This window comes from Lonchura striata, chromosome 7, assembly GCF_050655825.1.
Source record: "Lonchura striata isolate lonStrDom1 chromosome 7, ASM5065582v1, whole genome shotgun sequence".
NCBI classification, from domain to species: domain Eukaryota; kingdom Metazoa; phylum Chordata; class Aves; order Passeriformes; family Estrildidae; genus Lonchura; species Lonchura striata.
The window spans coordinates 222731-241176 of record NC_140709.1 but is presented as its reverse complement, the minus strand read 5'-3'; the positions used below and the strand labels follow the sequence as shown (position 1 = coordinate 241176).

The window sequence follows — 18446 nt, the reverse complement described above, 5'->3', positions numbered from 1 at the left end:
TGCATATTTTACAGTATATGTGTTATTATAACACATTATATGTCATAAATATTATATATCAAAATATAGTACCTCAATATATTGTGATAGAAGATATAAGTACTATTAAAAATAAAATATAGAAATATTTAAATATCGTTTAAAATAAAGGGGATTTTTATTTTCTATTTGGTAGTAGGTAGGGGTTTTATTACAAAAATTATAAATATAAATAAAATAAAATTAGAAATCTATGTGTAGAAATATATCCTAAATACATTAAGATCTATATAAAAATTCAGTGGTAAGTAAATATAAGTATTAGCAGTATGTACGAAATAGAGTTTAAATAATAATTTATCTATCTTGCTACCTTATAATATATATAATATATATTTATAAATACATCAGTGTAAAGTAGAAATACAAATGTGACTATAATGATGAAAAATTATATGAATAATCAAGTATTGCTTATAGACAGAGCTTTTTTTTTTAAATTTGGTTAGAGACAGGGCTTTAATAGAAAAAATATGAATATACATTTTATTTTGATATCGTTCTAAATATGGAAATATATATTCAATGTATACAGATATATATAAAAATATAAAAAAATAAAAATAAGTATTAGGAAGAGATAGGCTATAAATAACATCATACATCAATCTACATTTAAAATGTAAATTTGAATATAAATGCAAAAAATAGAGATAAATGTAAACGGAGCTTAAATAATGGGATTTTTTTAAAGATTTTGACTTGGATGGAGGCAGGGGTTTATTTTAAGCAATATAAACCTTCTAGAAATCTAAATCTAACTATAGAAATATATAAGCAATATATTAAGATATGTACTAAAATAGAATAAAATATAATAGAAATAAATGTAAGAAATTATAAAAATTCAGTTATACATCAATATACATTATAAATCCGAATGTGAATATAAATATGAAAAATATAAAAATAAAATACATTGAAATGCAGTTTAAAAGAAAAGGTTTTTTCTTTTGGTTCTTGTTGGGTTAGAGGCAAGGGGGTTTTTTTTGTTGGCGTTCTTTTCCGCGCGGGATATTTTGGGGCATTTGCTACCGAGGATGTTCCGGAGGGGACGGCGCCCGTTCTTTTTGCCGCCTGCCCCGCCCGCGGCCCCGAGGCGAGCGGCGGCCCCCGGCGGTGGCGGGCGGCAGTGCTGCCGCCTTGTGGACAGAGGTGGGTACTACAGACACAGCCCGCGGGCGCCATCTTGGGAGTGGCTTGGCGCGGACTCGGCTTGACCTTCTCAAGAGGGTGCAAAAACGAGGACAAGAAAGTCGAGGACCCGTGTCTGTTTTCCACACTGCCTGAATTGCCCGCACCGCCGGCGCCCCCTAGGGGATTTTCCGCGGCAGTTCTGGTGCCGTGCACACGGGCTGTGGGGTCAGCAGCACCGCGAGCCTGCGGGATTTTGGCACGAGCCGACAGGCATCGGCAAAACGCCTGTCTCCGTCAAGGTCCTCACGGGCCGCCATCTTGCGAGTGCTTGTCGCGCACTCTCTTGACAAGTGCTGCCGCCTTGTGGACAGAGGGTGGTACTGCAGCCCCCCAGCCAGCGCCCGGCAAAACCACCGAGACGGGGCGGGAGCGAGCGGCGAGTGGGGCGGTGTCTGTGAGTGAGGGGAGGGCTGAAGGCGGCTCAGCGGCGGCGAGGATGGCGGCGAGGGCAGCCCGGTGGGGCCGGTGCCGGCGGGCGGCGGAGGCGCGGTCGCAGCGCTCCCGGGCCGCGGCCGAGCGGCATCGGAGCAGGGCTGCGCCGCCTTTCCCGGCCCCGCGCCCCTCTCCAGACGCCGGGAGCGGCCGCGTGCCGGAAAATGCCGCCGGGGCGGCGGAGCGGGGCCCTGGCTCTGCCCGCCCCTCCTGCCGCCCTCCTTGGAATGGTTCGAGGCGTTATGGGTTTATTGAGGTAGGAATAATTATTTTGTTGTTGTTAATTTAATGTGGGGTTTTTTTTATTTGTTTGTTTTTGTCGTTTGATGTATTTGGTTTGTAGAGCAGGAACTGCAGACAGAATCCTGCAGAAGTAATATGGAATTTGTCCTCCCAAAACCCACCCGGCTTCAAACCACTTTCAGCACGTGGTCTTCCTTAGCAGCACATGGTTCCCCCATGCTTGAGAGGCGCTGCACTCTACTTTTCTCTCCACCTTTGCTGACAGATCCTGCTGAAGGCTGAGGACAAAGCCCTACCGCTACACGGACAAAGCAGCAGACCTGGTTCGGGAAGCCAGCGTGCTCCAGGTTGCTACAGGACTCTGATCAAACATCAGCATCCCCGTCTCTCACATTGATGGTATGTGGTAACCCCTTAAGAACAGAACTCCACGGCTTGGGGCTACCTTTTCTAACCCTAAGCAACAAACTGGGGATGGATAACTCTAGAGATCCTGTTATGTAAGGATCTCCAGGATTCAGCCCTCCATGTGTCCTTGGAATCAGCAGAGTTTCCACTTTACTCCCAGACGTAATTTTTGATGTGGTTGTGCCACTTTAACAGTATTTGAAATCTCTCTTCGTGTTCTTGCAGCAGCATTATTGAACTACAATGGAAATGTAGTCCTGCCTGAAGCTGTTCACAGAATCGTGGAATCCCAGAAGGGTTTGGATGGGAAGGCACCTTTTTTTAAAGCTCATCCCGTTCCACCCCCTGCCATGGGCAGGGACACCTTCCACCATGCCAGGGTGCTCTAAGCCCTGTCCAGCCTGGCCTTGGACACTTCCATGGATCCGGGGGCAGCCACAGCTTCTCTGGGCAACCTGTGCTGGACAGCAGCTTTGAAAGGCAGAATGAAGTACAGCTGTGATTTTTGTGCTGCCCCCAACATTGTATTGCCTGGCAAATGTGCCTTTGAATTTTTTTTTTTTTTTTTTTTTAAGGTTTTCTTGTTTGTTTTGTTTGCTTTCGTTTTTTTTTTTTTTGTTGTTGTTGTTGTTTTGTTTTTGGGTTTTTTTGGGAACTAAAAAGATACCTTGTGTTCCTGGAATGTTGCATTCTACCTCTGTTGTTTTCCCAGTTAGTCTGGATCCTCTGCTTACATTTTTTCCTTCACTTATTAGATGTCGTGGATATGCTGGCTGTTCTGATGGAGGGCAGTGATGGCTTAGATGAGGAAATTGTGTTCTCTTTAAATGAAGGCGTGATTATCCAGACATTTCCCTTCAGTGCTGTTGTCCCTGCTGCATTAGCAGCCAGGAATATGCTGTTGCTTCAGTCTGAAAACGGAACAGGTACAGTTTTTTTTTTTTATGTTTTATGTGTCGTTTCTAGCAGTGGAGTGAAAGTGGCATCATTTCTACTCTCTTGTAATAATTTTTTACCGTTTATAATTTTTTACCTTGAGGCATGTTATTACCTTCCCTGCAAGCAGAAGGAGGTGCAGATTGATGGTGTTTTGTGCTCAAGAGGGGCATTGAAGCTCTGTAGGTGCTTCTGCCCTAATTCCCTGACCCTGAAGAGAAGGGACACTGTCCCTGCATGGACAGTCTTGGTCTGGAAGTAGTTGGCCTCAGTAACACAGCGTTTTAAGGGCAGAGCATGGCGATCAGGAGAGGAAGGTGTTTCCCGTGCCTGTGGGCAGCTCTTCCCGAGATCAGGGAGAGGGGACTGCCTTGTTAAGTAGGAAATGGATGCGTTTCCCAAGGAAAACTTCAGAAATTAAGCTCCAGGGGCAAATACTGCGAGGTTCTACTACCTCCTTGAGGACAGCGTTAAAACCACAGGGGCATCAGCAGGGCTTGGAACAGGACTGGCCAACCGCAGAGCACCTCACGAAGCCCTCTCTGTGTATGTGGCAGTCGAGTAGCACCTGGGGGGTGCTGAAAGTCCCAGTTCTGACAGAAAATTCTGTTTAACTTGTACACGTTGGCTGGGTGTATCCCCCCAGTACAGCTCGGTTCTTCTCTGAGGCGGTGCCTGGCAGGGTGTCTCCCTGTAAAGAGACGGGCGTGTTTTTGGCACAAGACAGCGAAGGTGGATTGTTTGCTTCAGCAGGAGCTGATGATGTCTGGAGGGTTTTTCAGGTACCTCTGCAGTCAGGAGCACGTGTCTAGGTCACTGCGAACACTTTTTGATCTCGTTCAGTTCTTTTCTGCGTGAGGCTCTGTGGGCTGCTGGCAAGGCCCAAAGTAAGGAAGGTTGCCCCAGTGTCCGTGCTCATGTCAATAGTTTAATTTATTTGGCTTTTCTAGGAGCAGATGTCGTGGAGGACTTTGTTGCTGTTTTCACTGGCCTCCTGCACTCTCCGAGAGAGCCCCTTTCTCCCTGCTTGACGTTCCAGCTCTGTGACAAAGCTGCTAAGTATCCTCAGCTCTACCAGTTTAACCGATACTATAGACTCTGGATGCCCAAGTAGTCCCAGGAACCTGTGGTATGGAATACCTGAAGTCACTGAATTCTTGAGCCAGTATTCCTATAAAATCCTCACAGTTGACAGAGGTTACATTTCCATCAGGAACAGCGTTTTTATTGAGGAGGTAATTCTGCATCCTTGTTGATCGTGCTGGGGACACACGTTTGCTCCAGGGCTTTTCTCTGATGACACAAGAGGTCTCTGTGGTGTTTGGGAGGCGATACCAGGCCTCAGGGCTCATACAGAGACTCCTCAGCAGGCACAGCAGAGCCTGGTGTGCGCTGTGGCCTCTGTTTACAGTGCCCGGAGTTCCCCCGGGTGGGTGGAGGATCACAGGCCCCTGGGCTGGGTTTGGTGAGTTTTTCTCAGTTCAGCAGTGTGAACACTCCAGATACCCCTGGGGACACTACTGGACAGCTCTGTTCTAGCAGGACTGCACGCCTGTGCTCCCAGAGCTTCAGTTCAGAGCTCATCTCAAACCAAAGGTGGCTGAAGAGACTTTTGTTTCATACTCATCACTGTTTTTCTCTTACGCTTTTTGTTTCGCTTTAAACAGTTTGAAAACCACAAGGAGGTCAGGCAAGAGCCTTCTGTGGCACCGGATTCTGTATTTGCTACTTTGCTGAAGGGAGCCTGGGAGAGAGGAAGCAGTACCTTCCTGGAAGATGGTGTTCAGACAAAGTGGAGAGACTTGGCTTCCCGGCTCCCCCCACCTGAGCAGCTTTTGTTGGGAGTAAAGCACGTGCTGCTGTACCTTAAACCTACAGTGGAGAACTTCAGCAGATAATACTGTAGTGATGCTTGGTTTACTTTATGGCACAAGTTACAAATTACTCAGCTGCTAAAACTTAGGTTCCAGTGCTGTAGCTCTTTTTCCTCGACTCGCCTCCGAGGGTACGCAGCACCATACAAAACTGCACCTAATTTGTAAACAAATGTCAGTTGTTCTGATTATTGAAGCTGGGCTTTATTCAGTTGTGTGTGCTGTGGCCAGGTCCTTTGTACAAATAGTATACGGAGGGTGGGGAAACCAGAACTGCACATTCCTTGTGATATGTATGGGATTTTGGGGGGGGTTAAATGAAAAGGAGATGCAAAATGAGGGAATTGCTTTTAGATGTAACTATTCTTGTCCTAAAGGAGCCATCAGCTCTGTCCCGAGAGTTGAGTTACAAGTGTGTGTTGAAAGAGCCGCAAGCCTTTAGGGGCTGCAATTTGTGTGCCCTGGAATGAGGTGCCCTGAGGAAATGTGTGAGCCGGAGGGAGCCGAGCTGTGGGAGTGGGCGAATGGAGGCGGGTGCGGGCGGGAATAGCCGAGCGTGGCCGAAAGTGGCCGGGAGGGCCCGTGGAGGCGAGTGGAGCCGAGCTGCGCCGAAGAGGCGAGTGGGGCCGAATGCGGTCGGAAATAGCCGAGCTTAGCCGAAAGTAACCGAAGCTGGCCGAGGAGCCGAGCGTAGCCGAGCGGCTCCGAGTACAGCCGAGGCGAGCCGAGCTTTGCCGAAGAGGCTAATCGAGCCGAATGCGGCTGGTAATAGCCGAGCGTGGCCCAAAGTAGCCGAAGCTGGCCGAGGAGCCGAGTCCAGCCGAACCGAGCCGAGCTCGGCCGAGCGCAGCAGCCCGGGCAGGGCGGGGCGCCGGGGCGGAGCCGGGGCGCTGGGAGGATCCCCTCCTGTCCCTCTCTCTACCGCTCCATCCTCCTCCCCGTATTCCCCTCAGTTACCTCTCTTTCCCCCGTTTCCGTGTCCCCCCCCAAACTCGGCTCCTTCCTGTCCTGTCCCTGCCCTGCTCCTCCGTTCCATTCCCCCTCTCTCCCTCCTCTGTTCACCGTCCCTCTTCCTCCCCTGCCGGCCTTTCCCTTCCCCGCCCGCTTTCCTCCGCAGCCCGTCCTCCCTCCCCGACCTTTCGCATGCCCCGCTCTCCCTCCTCTCTTCCCGTCGCCCCTTCGCTTCTTTCCCCCGCAGCCGCGGGGCTCGGGGCGCCGGAGAATAAAGCCCCGAGGGCCGGAGCCCGGCGCCCCCCGGGCCTTGCGGGAGTCCCCGCACGGGGCCGGAGCTCTCGGCGGATCCCCCGCGCCGCTCGGACCCCGCCCCGGCGCTGCCGGACCTGCGGCTCCGCCGGCATCGCGCTGCGAGCGGCCCCCGCTCTGTGCCGTGCCGGCCGTGCCGCGTCCCCGCCGCCTCTGCCGCTCCCTCTTTCTGCCCCTGGCCCGCGACAGCGAGGCGGGGCAGGAGCTTCGAGCCTTCTGGGGGCTGCCCCCCCTTCCTTGTTGCGGCGGAGTCCCTTTCTGGGGGGATGGACGCGTGGGAAGGGCTGGAAGGGAGTGCTGGGCTGCTGTCCGGGGCAGTTGGACTCGTCCTGTGCCTTCTTCGGGAGTCAGGGTTAGGGGCTGAAGACTCGGGGCTCTGATGTCATTTGGGGCACCCCAAGGTCGCTAGGAGAGGGACGCACACTGCGGTGGGGGAGCGGGTGGGTGGCAGATGAGAGGGGGGGTCACGCTGGGTGCCGTCCCGCAGAGGGACCCAAAGCTACCCCAAAATTCCCAGGGAGGGGTGTGTGTAGAATACTAAAACCTGGCAAGTGTTTCGTTTTCACAGGTATTGGTAAAGAATAGGAAGCTATGGCTAAACTAATTTGAAAAGAAGCCCTCTCTCGATCCACTCATTTGTACCCAGGAATGTAGGAAACTCTGACTGTGGATGGGCAGTAGTTTTGAAAATCATGCCGTAGCCTTTTTCTCTAGGAACGAACCAAGCGAGTGCCCTGAAACCAGCGGAGCAGCTGCAGGGGCTAAATGGAACAGAAAGGGCTCCCCGGCACCTTTTGCCTCCGTTCTCTGCCATTCCTCAAAACGTGTCGCAGCCCCGGAAGAGGCGTTTGTCATTCCAGCCTGCCAAAATAAAGACCTGTAAAATCCTAGCTCTGCCTTTTGTTTAACGTGTTCTTACTTTCTATTTATGTCATCACAGAAAGCAAGGAAAGAAGAAATGTGACTGGTTCCCACTATTGCTCCATGCAGGCATTTTTAAAGGCTTCTGTACTTCTATCCTCTTTTTCCACTCCAAGCTTCATTTTTCCCCTCCTTTTTCGAGGTCTGCTGCTTTGGGTGTCCCAAGGAGGGCTGGGTTCCTCAGCAGGGGTCTTAGGAGTTGGTGCTGATTCTGCTTTTCCACAGATATATCAAAGTGTGCTACCAAAGTGACTATTTTCTCCAGGGGAAAGCTTTCTCTCAATGACCATCAATGCATGTATGTGTTTTAATCGTGTAACCAGATGGATTAAGAAAAGCTGACACCCGTAGCAGATTTCTGTTGGATCTGTGTCTGTGAGAAGTGCGCTGTGTGCTGGAGAGGGAGAGACGCTGTTGGAGAGTGGCAACAGCGGCAGGTGTGAGCTGTTAGGATGATGGGGGCTCAGAGCAGCCCCAGGTGTGAGCTGTGAGGATGATGAGGAGGGGGCGGCTCCTCCGGGGGCTGATTTAGGGGGTTTTCCTCACATCGCTTTTGCACGGAGCTGCTGGAGGAGAGGAGTTTATGGGGGGCTCCCGGGGCTGTCTCCTGGAAGGACGGTGAGTGCTTCGGACGGGGTCTGGGGGATCACCTGGATATGCACTTGGAGACGTGGAGCATTGCTCAAAGGAGGAGCCGAGGGACAAACCCTTGTGCCGAGAAGCAGTAGCCAAACAGGTGAGCCGGTGCGCCTTTGTAGTGGGGGCTTTTGTCCTTTCCCTTTGAAATTTCGTCATCCTGAGGTTGAAATGGAGGGGTCAGTCCTGTGGTCCCGCCTTTTAAGAGGTTTGGATTGAGGTAAAATTCTCCCTTTTACCATTATTTGAGGCAGGCCCCTTGTTTTCTGCTCTTCTAGGGGACGCAATTGAAGGGGGGGAGCGCACGTTTCTGTGCCCTCGTTGGGGTGAGGTGAGCGCCGGAGCGTGGCGTCACTGTCGGGCCTTCAGAGGAAGGGAGCTGCAGCCGTGGCAGCGCTGGCAGGGCGGGGATCGCGCTGTGCCGCTGCATTCGGGGCGCTTCTTCTGCCCCCGGCCCGGCAGCGAAGGGTCCGGCGCGGAGCCCTGGCGGCAGTGCCGGGGCTGGCCGGGGCGGAAGGGGAGCTGGGCGCGGCTGGGCTGCCGCGGGCCCGCCGGAGCCGCGCCGGTGCGAGCCGTGCGGAGCCGAGCGGAGCTTTGGCCGGGCCGGCGGGCGGGGGAGGCGGCGCGGGCGGCGCGCCGGTGCCGGCCGGTGCCGCCGCTCCGGGCGCGGGGCTCGGGCGCCGCCGGGGCCCCCCGGGCCCGGTGCCGGCCCCGCCGGGCCGGGGGCAGCGGGCGGGGGTCTGCCGGCGCGGCGCCGCCTCTGCCTGCCGGAGGATCCGCTTTCCTGCCGGAGCCGCGCTGCGCCCGGGGCCGGGAGCGCGGCTCCGCATCTTCCAGCCTCCCTCGCTGCGGTGGTTTTGAGGAATTTATGGGATCCTTTTCTTTTGTTCGTAGTTGCTGTAGGAGAAGGGCCATGGTGTTACTTTTTGGTTGTTACGGTTCTTGCTTCAGGTGCGCATGACAAGGGGGTTTTTTTTGATTGAGTGTTGTTGGATTTCTTTTTGATCCGTTCTTATGTTTCTAAAGAATGTGTTCTTAAAGGTTTACAATGGTTTTTATGGGTCGTAGCATGAAGTAGACGTTAGGTTTTTAATTCGTTTGTGAAGGCTTTTATTAGCATGAGCATATGTAGTGTTTGTTTTGGTGGGTTTGAGGTAGTGTCCTGTAGTTAATCAGTGAGGTTTTTTTTAATATTGATTATTGCATTCTTGTTTATTATGTTATAGGGGTTTTATGCATTTGGCATATTTGATTGCCGTGTATGTTTTATTGTTGCAGAGAGTTCGGGAGTTATTAAAATTGTTACATTTCTCTTTTGGCGACGTGTTTATTTCTAGGTGGTATTTGTGTTTTGATGGTTTGAGGCATAATGGGTTTATTGAGTTAGGAATAATTATTTTGTTGTTGTTAATATATATATATTTTTTTTTTTAGTTTGATGTATTTGGTTGTTGTTTTTTTATTAGTTTTATTTTTGGGAACATGGGTATATCTATGGTGGGTCTTTATGCGCAGTTATTTTATCTGGGTGGTGAATTTTTTTTCCTTCGTGGTTTCGATTTTTTAATATCTGTAATTATTTGGTGGGTTTTTTTAGTTCATTTTATAGAGCATTGGGTTCTCTTTATGAGTTAGTGTAGTGGTAGAGTTTTGGTTATTTTTTTTAGAAACGTTCGGGGTCTGTTGTATGATTTGCAGTATAGTAAGTTAGTTGGGTTTTTTTTTTTTTCATTTTAGTGGTTTTTGTGATTTGCTGTGTGGATTTCTATAGGTTGTTTTAAATGTTTGTTTCATTTTTGTGATGTGATAAGAACTGTTAGTGAAAGGAGTGTAGTGTGGGTTTTTCTGCTGGTAGTTGGTTGGCTGGTGGAGCCTTTCTGAATTTTTTGGATGGTATTGGTGGGAATTTGATGCTGTTTGTTTTGGCATTTTATTTTTAGGAATTGGATTATAACTGCAAAGTTTTAACTATAACTCTAATGAAACAAAAGAAATGCATAAATATGAAAATGGAATATAAACCTTCAATTTTAAATATAAACGGAATACATATAAATAAAACATGTAACATAAATAATGTTATCCATTACTATTAGGTATTATATTGTTTGATATAGAGTATTTTATATGTATATATAAATACATATAAATAGAGATTATAAATACAAGCAAAATAACCATATAGAGTTGTATAATTAATTCGTGTGGATATATAAATATAAAAATTACAAAATAATAGAAATCAATGCAGTACATAATGCATATTTTACAGTATATGTGTTATTATAACACATTATATGTCATAAATATTATATATCAAAATATAGTACCTCAATATATTGTGATAGAAGATATAAGTACTATTAAAAATAAAATATAGAAATATTTAAATATCGTTTAAAATAAAGGGGATTTTTATTTTCTATTTGGTAGTAGGTAGGGGTTTTATTACAAAAATTATAAATATAAATAAAATAAAATTAGAAATCTATGTGTAGAAATATATCCTAAATACATTAAGATCTATATAAAAATTCAGTGGTAAGTAAATATAAGTATTAGCAGTATGTACGAAATAGAGTTTAAATAATAATTTATCTATCTTGCTACCTTATAATATATATAATATATATTTATAAATACATCAGTGTAAAGTAGAAATACAAATGTGACTATAATGATGAAAAATTATATGAATAATCAAGTATTGCTTATAGACAGAGCTTTTTTTTTTAAATTTGGTTAGAGACAGGGCTTTAATAGAAAAAATATGAATATACATTTTATTTTGATATCGTTCTAAATATGGAAATATATATTCAATGTATACAGATATATATAAAAATATAAAAAAATAAAAATAAGTATTAGGAAGAGATAGGCTATAAATAACATCATACATCAATCTACATTTAAAATGTAAATTTGAATATAAATGCAAAAAATAGAGATAAATGTAAACGGAGCTTAAATAATGGGATTTTTTTAAAGATTTTGACTTGGATGGAGGCAGGGGTTTATTTTAAGCAATATAAACCTTCTAGAAATCTAAATCTAACTATAGAAATATATAAGCAATATATTAAGATATGTACTAAAATAGAATAAAATATAATAGAAATAAATGTAAGAAATTATAAAAATTCAGTTATACATCAATATACATTATAAATCCGAATGTGAATATAAATATGAAAAATATAAAAATAAAATACATTGAAATGCAGTTTAAAAGAAAAGGTTTTTTCTTTTGGTTCTTGTTGGGTTAGAGGCAAGGGGGTTTTTTTTGTTGGCGTTCTTTTCCGCGCGGGATATTTTGGGGCATTTGCTACCGAGGATGTTCCGGAGGGGACGGCGCCCGTTCTTTTTGCCGCCTGCCCCGCCCGCGGCCCCGAGGCGAGCGGCGGCCCCCGGCGGTGGCGGGCGGCAGTGCTGCCGCCTTGTGGACAGAGGTGGGTACTACAGACACAGCCCGCGGGCGCCATCTTGGGAGTGGCTTGGCGCGGACTCGGCTTGACCTTCTCAAGAGGGTGCAAAAACGAGGACAAGAAAGTCGAGGACCCGTGTCTGTTTTCCACACTGCCTGAATTGCCCGCACCGCCGGCGCCCCCCTAGGGGATTTTCCGCGGCAGTTCTGGTGCCGTGCACACGGGCTGTGGGGTCAGCAGCACCGCGAGCCTGCGGGATTTTGGCACGAGCCGACAGGCATCGGCAAAACGCCTGTCTCCGTCAAGGTCCTCACGGGCCGCCATCTTGCGAGTGCTTGTCGCGCACTCTCTTGACAAGTGCTGCCGCCTTGTGGACAGAGGGTGGTACTGCAGCCCCCCAGCCAGCGCCCGGCAAAACCACCGAGACGGGGCGGGAGCGAGCGGCGAGTGGGGCGGTGTCTGTGAGTGAGGGGAGGGCTGAAGGCGGCTCAGCGGCGGCGAGGATGGCGGCGAGGGCAGCCCGGTGGGGCCGGTGCCGGCGGGCGGCGGAGGCGCGGTCGCAGCGCTCCCGGGCCGCGGCCGAGCGGCATCGGAGCAGGGCTGCGCCGCCTTTCCCGGCCCCGCGCCCCTCTCCAGACGCCGGGAGCGGCCGCGTGCCGGAAAATGCCGCCGGGGCGGCGGAGCGGGGCCCTGGCTCTGCCCGCCCCTCCTGCCGCCCTCCTTGGAATGGTTCGAGGCGTTATGGGTTTATTGAGGTAGGAATAATTATTTTGTTGTTGTTAATTTAATGTGGGGTTTTTTTTATTTGTTTGTTTTTGTCGTTTGATGTATTTGGTTTGTAGAGCAGGAACTGCAGACAGAATCCTGCAGAAGTAATATGGAATTTGTCCTCCCAAAACCCACCCGGCTTCAAACCACTTTCAGCACGTGGTCTTCCTTAGCAGCACATGGTTCCCCCATGCTTGAGAGGCGCTGCACTCTACTTTTCTCTCCACCTTTGCTGACAGATCCTGCTGAAGGCTGAGGACAAAGCCCTACCGCTACACGGACAAAGCAGCAGACCTGGTTCGGGAAGCCAGCGTGCTCCAGGTTGCTACAGGACTCTGATCAAACATCAGCATCCCCGTCTCTCACATTGATGGTATGTGGTAACCCCTTAAGAACAGAACTCCACGACTTGGGGCTACCTTTTCTAACCCTAAGCAACAAACTGGGGATGGATAACTCTAGAGATCCTGTTATGTAAGGATCTCCAGGATTCAGCCCTCCATGTGTCCTTGGAATCAGCAGAGTTTCCACTTTACTCCCAGACGTAATTTTTGATGTGGTTGTGCCACTTTAACAGTATTTGAAATCTCTCTTCGTGTTCTTGCAGCAGCATTATTGAACTACAATGGAAATGTAGTCCTGCCTGAAGCTGTTCACAGAATCGTGGAATCCCAGAAGGGTTTGGATGGGAAGGCACCTTTTTTTAAAGCTCATCCCGTTCCACCCCCTGCCATGGGCAGGGACACCTTCCACCATGCCAGGGTGCTCTAAGCCCTGTCCAGCCTGGCCTTGGACACTTCCATGGATCCGGGGGCAGCCACAGCTTCTCTGGGCAACCTGTGCTGGACAGCAGCTTTGAAAGGCAGAATGAAGTACAGCTGTGATTTTTGTGCTGCCCCCAACATTGTATTGCCTGGCAAATGTGCCTTTGAATTTTTTTTTTTTTTTTTTTTTAAGGTTTTCTTGTTTGTTTTGTTTGCTTTCGGTTTTTTTTTTGTTGTTGTTGTTTTGTTTTTGGGTTTTTTTGGGAACTAAAAAGATACCTTGTGTTCCTGGAATGTTGCATTCTACCTCTGTTGTTTTCCCAGTTAGTCTGGATCCTCTGCTTACATTTTTTCCTTCACTTATTAGATGTCGTGGATATGCTGGCTGTTCTGATGGAGGGCAGTGATGGCTTAGATGAGGAAATTGTGTTCTCTTTAAATGAAGGCGTGATTATCCAGACATTTCCCTTCAGTGCTGTTGTTGTCCCTGCTGCATTAGCAGCCAGGAATATGCTGTTGCTTCAGTCTGAAAACGGAACAGGTACAGTTTTTTTTTTTTATGTTTTATGTGTCGTTTCTAGCAGTGGAGTGAAAGTGGCATCATTTCTACTCTCTTGTAATAATTTTTTACCGTTTATAATTTTTTACCTTGAGGCATGTTATTACCTTCCCTGCAAGCAGAAGGAGGTGCAGATTGATGGTGTTTTGTGCTCAAGAGGGGCATTGAAGCTCTGTAGGTGCTTCTGCCCTAATTCCCTGACCCTGAAGAGAAGGGACACTGTCCCTGCATGGACAGTCTTGGTCTGGAAGTAGTTGGCCTCAGTAACACAGCGTTTTAAGGGCAGAGCATGGCGATCAGGAGAGGAAGGTGTTTCCCGTGCCTGTGGGCAGCTCTTCCCGAGATCAGGGAGAGGGGACTGCCTTGTTAAGTAGGAAATGGATGCGTTTCCCAAGGAAAACTTCAGAAATTAAGCTCCAGGGGCAAATACTGCGAGGTTCTACTACCTCCTTGAGGACAGCGTTAAAACCACAGGGGCATCAGCAGGGCTTGGAACAGGACTGGCCAACCGCAGAGCACCTCACGAAGCCCTCTCTGTGTATGTGGCAGTCGAGTAGCACCTGGGGGGTGCTGAAAGTCCCAGTTCTGACAGAAAATTCTGTTTAACTTGTACACGTTGGCTGGGTGTATCCCCCCAGTACAGCTCGGTTCTTCTCTGAGGCGGTGCCTGGCAGGGTGTCTCCCTGTAAAGAGACGGGCGTGTTTTTGGCACAAGACAGCGAAGGTGGATTGTTTGCTTCAGCAGGAGCTGATGATGTCTGGAGGGTTTTTCAGGTACCTCTGCAGTCAGGAGCACGTGTCTAGGTCACTGCGAACACTTTTTGATCTCGTTCAGTTCTTTTCTGCGTGAGGCTCTGTGGGCTGCTGGCAAGGCCCAAAGTAAGGAAGGTTGCCCCAGTGTCCGTGCTCATGTCAATAGTTTAATTTATTTGGCTTTTCTAGGAGCAGATGTCGTGGAGGACTTTGTTGCTGTTTTCACTGGCCTCCTGCACTCTCCGAGAGAGCCCCTTTCTCCCTGCTTGACGTTCCAGCTCTGTGACAAAGCTGCTAAGTATCCTCAGCTCTACCAGTTTAACCGATACTATAGACTCTGGATGCCCAAGTAGTCCCAGGAACCTGTGGTATGGAATACCTGAAGTCACTGAATTCTTGAGCCAGTATTCCTATAAAATCCTCACAGTTGACAGAGGTTACATTTCCATCAGGAACAGCGTTTTTATTGAGGAGGTAATTCTGCATCCTTGTTGATCGTGCTGGGGACACACGTTTGCTCCAGGGCTTTTCTCTGATGACACAAGAGGTCTCTGTGGTGTTTGGGAGGCGATACCAGGCCTCAGGGCTCATACAGAGACTCCTCAGCAGGCACAGCAGAGCCTGGTGTGCGCTGTGGCCTCTGTTTACAGCGCCCGGAGTTCCCCCGGGTGGGTGGAGGATCACAGGCCCCTGGGCTGGGTTTGGTGAGTTTTTCTCAGTTCAGCAGTGTGAACACTCCAGATACCCCTGGGGACACTACTGGACAGCTCTGTTCTAGCAGGACTGCACGCCTGTGCTCCCAGAGCTTCAGTTCAGAGCTCATCTCAAACCAAAGGTGGCTGAAGAGACTTTTGTTTCATACTCATCACTGTTTTTCTCTTACGCTTTTTGTTTCGCTTTAAACAGTTTGAAAACCACAAGGAGGTCAGGCAAGAGCCTTCTGTGGCACCGGATTCTGTATTTGCTACTTTGCTGAAGGGAGCCCGGGAGAGAGGAAGCAGTACCTTCCTGGAAGATGGTGTTCAGACAAAGTGGAGAGACTTGGCTTCCCGGCTCCCCCCACCTGAGCAGCTTTTGTTGGGAGTAAAGCACGTGCTGCTGTACCTTAAACCTACAGTGGAGAAACCTACAGTGGAGAACTTCAGCAGATAATACTGTAGTGATGCTTGGTTTACTTTATGGCACAAGTTACAAATGACTCAGCTGCTAAAACTTAGGTTCCAGTGCTGTAGCTCTTTTTCCCCGACTCGCCTCCGAGGGTACGCAGCACCATACAAAACTGCACCTAATTTGTAAACAAATGTCAGTTGTTCTGATTATTGAAGCTGGGCTTTATTCAGTTGTGTGTGCTGTGGCCAGGTCCTTTGTACAAATAGTATACGGAGGGTGGGGAAACCAGAACTGCACATTCCTTGTGATATGTATGGGATTTTGGGGGGGGTTAAATGAAAAGGAGATGCAAAATGAGGGAATTGCTTTTAGATGTAACTATTCTTGTCCTAAAGGAGCCATCAGCTCTGTCCCGAGAGTTGAGTTACAAGTGTGTGTTGAAAGAGCCGCAAGCCTTTAGGGGCTGCAATTTGTGTGCCCTGGAATGAGGTGCCCTGAGGAAATGTGTGAGCCGGAGGGAGCCGAGCTGTGGGAGTGGGCGAATGGAGGCGGGTGCGGGCGGGAATAGCCGAGCGTGGCCGAAAGTGGCCGGGAGGGCCCGTGGAGGCGAGTGGAGCCGAGCTGCGCCGAAGAGGCGAGTGGGGCCGAATGCGGTCGGAAATAGCCGAGCTTAGCCGAAAGTAACCGAAGCTGGCCGAGGAGCCGAGCGTAGCCGAGCGGCTCCGAGTACAGCCGAGGCGAGCCGAGCTTTGCCGAAGAGGCTAATCGAGCCGAATGCGGCTGGTAATAGCCGAGCGTGGCCCAAAGTAGCCGAAGCTGGCCGAGGAGCCGAGTCCAGCCGAACCGAGCCGAGCTCGGCCGAGCGCAGCAGCCCGGGCAGGGCGGGGCGCCGGGGCGGAGCCGGGGCGCTGGGAGGATCCCCTCCTGTCCCTCTCTCTACCGCTCCATCCTCCTCCCCGTATTCCCCTCAGTTACCTCTCTTTCCCCCGTTTCCGTGTCCCCCCCCAAACTCGGCTCCTTCCTGTCCTGTCCCTGCCCTGCTCCTCCGTTCCATTCCCCCTCTCTCCCTCCTCTGTTCACCGTCCCTCTTCCTCCCCTGCCGGCCTTTCCCTTCCCCGCCCGCTTTCCTCCGCAGCCCGTCCTCCCTCCCCGACCTTTCGCATGCCCCGCTCTCCCTCCTCTCTTCCCGTCGCCCCTTCGCTTCTTTCCCCCGCAGCCGCGGGGCTCGGGGCGCCGGAGAATAAAGCCCCGAGGGCCGGAGCCCGGCGCCCCCCGGGCCTTGCGGGAGTCCCCGCACGGGGCCGGAGGCTCTCGGCGGATCCCCCGCGCCGCTCGGACCCCGCCCCGGCGCTGCCGGACCTGCGGCTCCGCCGGCATCGCGCTGCGAGCGGCCCCCGCTCTGTGCCGTGCCGGCCGTGCCGCGTCCCCGCCGCCTCTGCCGCTCCCTCTTTCTGCCCCTGGCCCGCGACAGCGAGGCGGGGCAGGAGCTTCGAGCCTTCTGGGGGCTGCCCCCCCTTCCTTGTTGCGGCGGAGTCCCTTTCTGGGGGGATGGACGCGTGGGAAGGGCTGGAAGGGAGTGCTGGGCTGCTGTCCGGGGCAGTTGGACTCGTCCTGTGCCTTCTTCGGGAGTCAGGGTTAGGGGCTGAAGACTCGGGGCTCTGATGTCATTTGGGGCACCCCAAGGTCGCTAGGAGAGGGACGCACACTGCGGTGGGGGAGCGGGTGGGTGGCAGATGAGAGGGGGGGTCACGCTGGGTGCCGTCCCGCAGAGGGACCCAAAGCTACCCCAAAATTCCCAGGGAGGGGTGTGTGTAGAATACTAAAACCTGGCAAGTGTTTCGTTTTCACAGGTATTGGTAAAGAATAGGAAGCTATGGCTAAACTAATTTGAAAAGAAGCCCTCTCTCGATCCACTCATTTGTACCCAGGAATGTAGGAAACTCTGACTGTGGATGGGCAGTAGTTTTGAAAATCATGCCGTAGCCTTTTTCTCTAGGAACGAACCAAGCGAGTGCCCTGAAACCAGCGGAGCAGCTGCAGGGGCTAAATGGAACAGAAAGGGCTCCCCGGCACCTTTTGCCTCCGTTCTCTGCCATTCCTCAAAACGTGTCGCAGCCCCGGAAGAGGCGTTTGTCATTCCAGCCTGCCAAAATAAAGACCTGTAAAATCCTAGCTCTGCCTTTTGTTTAACGTGTTCTTACTTTCTATTTATGTCATCACAGAAAGCAAGGAAAGAAGAAATGTGACTGGTTCCCACTATTGCTCCATGCAGGCATTTTTAAAGGCTTCTGTACTTCTATCCTCTTTTTCCACTCCAAGCTTCATTTTTCCCCTCCTTTTTCGAGGTCTGCTGCTTTGGGTGTCCCAAGGAGGGCTGGGTTCCTCAGCAGGGGTCTTAGGAGTTGGTGCTGATTCTGCTTTTCCACAGATATATCAAAGTGTGCTACCAAAGTGACTATTTTCTCCAGGGGAAAGCTTTCTCTCAATGACCATCAATGCATGTATGTGTTTTAATCGTGTAACCAGATGGATTAAGAAAAGCTGACACCCGTAGCAGATTTCTGTTGGATCTGTGTCTGTGAGAAGTGCGCTGTGTGCTGGAGAGGGAGAGACGCTGTTGGAGAGTGGCAACAGCGGCAGGTGTGAGCTGTTAGGATGATGGGGGCTCAGAGCAGCCCCAGGTGTGAGCTGTGAGGATGATGAGGAGGGGGCGGCTCCTCCGGGGGCTGATTTAGGGGGTTTTCCTCACATCGCTTTTGCACGGAGCTGCTGGAGGAGAGGAGTTTATGGGGGGCTCCCGGGGCTGTCTCCTGGAAGGACGGTGAGTGCTTCGGACGGGGTCTGGGGGATCACCTGGATATGCACTTGGAGACGTGGAGCATTGCTCAAAGGAGGAGCCGAGGGACAAACCCTTGTGCCGAGAAGCAGTAGCCAAACAGGTGAGCCGGTGCGCCTTTGTAGTGGGGGCTTTTGTCCTTTCCCTTTGAAATTTCGTCATCCTGAGGTTGAAATGGAGGGGTCAGTCCTGTGGTCCCGCCTTTTAAGAGGTTTGGATTGAGGTAAAATTCTCCCTTTTACCATTATTTGAGGCAGGCCCCTTGTTTTCTGCTCTTCT

At 50.0% G+C, this 18446-nt stretch overlaps 1 pseudogene; it reads right to left on the bottom strand.

The window, feature by feature from the left end:
- Nucleotides 1–8697: 8697 nt before the first annotated feature.
- Nucleotides 8698–12116, bottom strand: LOC146766852 (uncharacterized; annotated as a pseudogene).
- Nucleotides 12117–18446: the final 6330 nt, after the last annotated feature.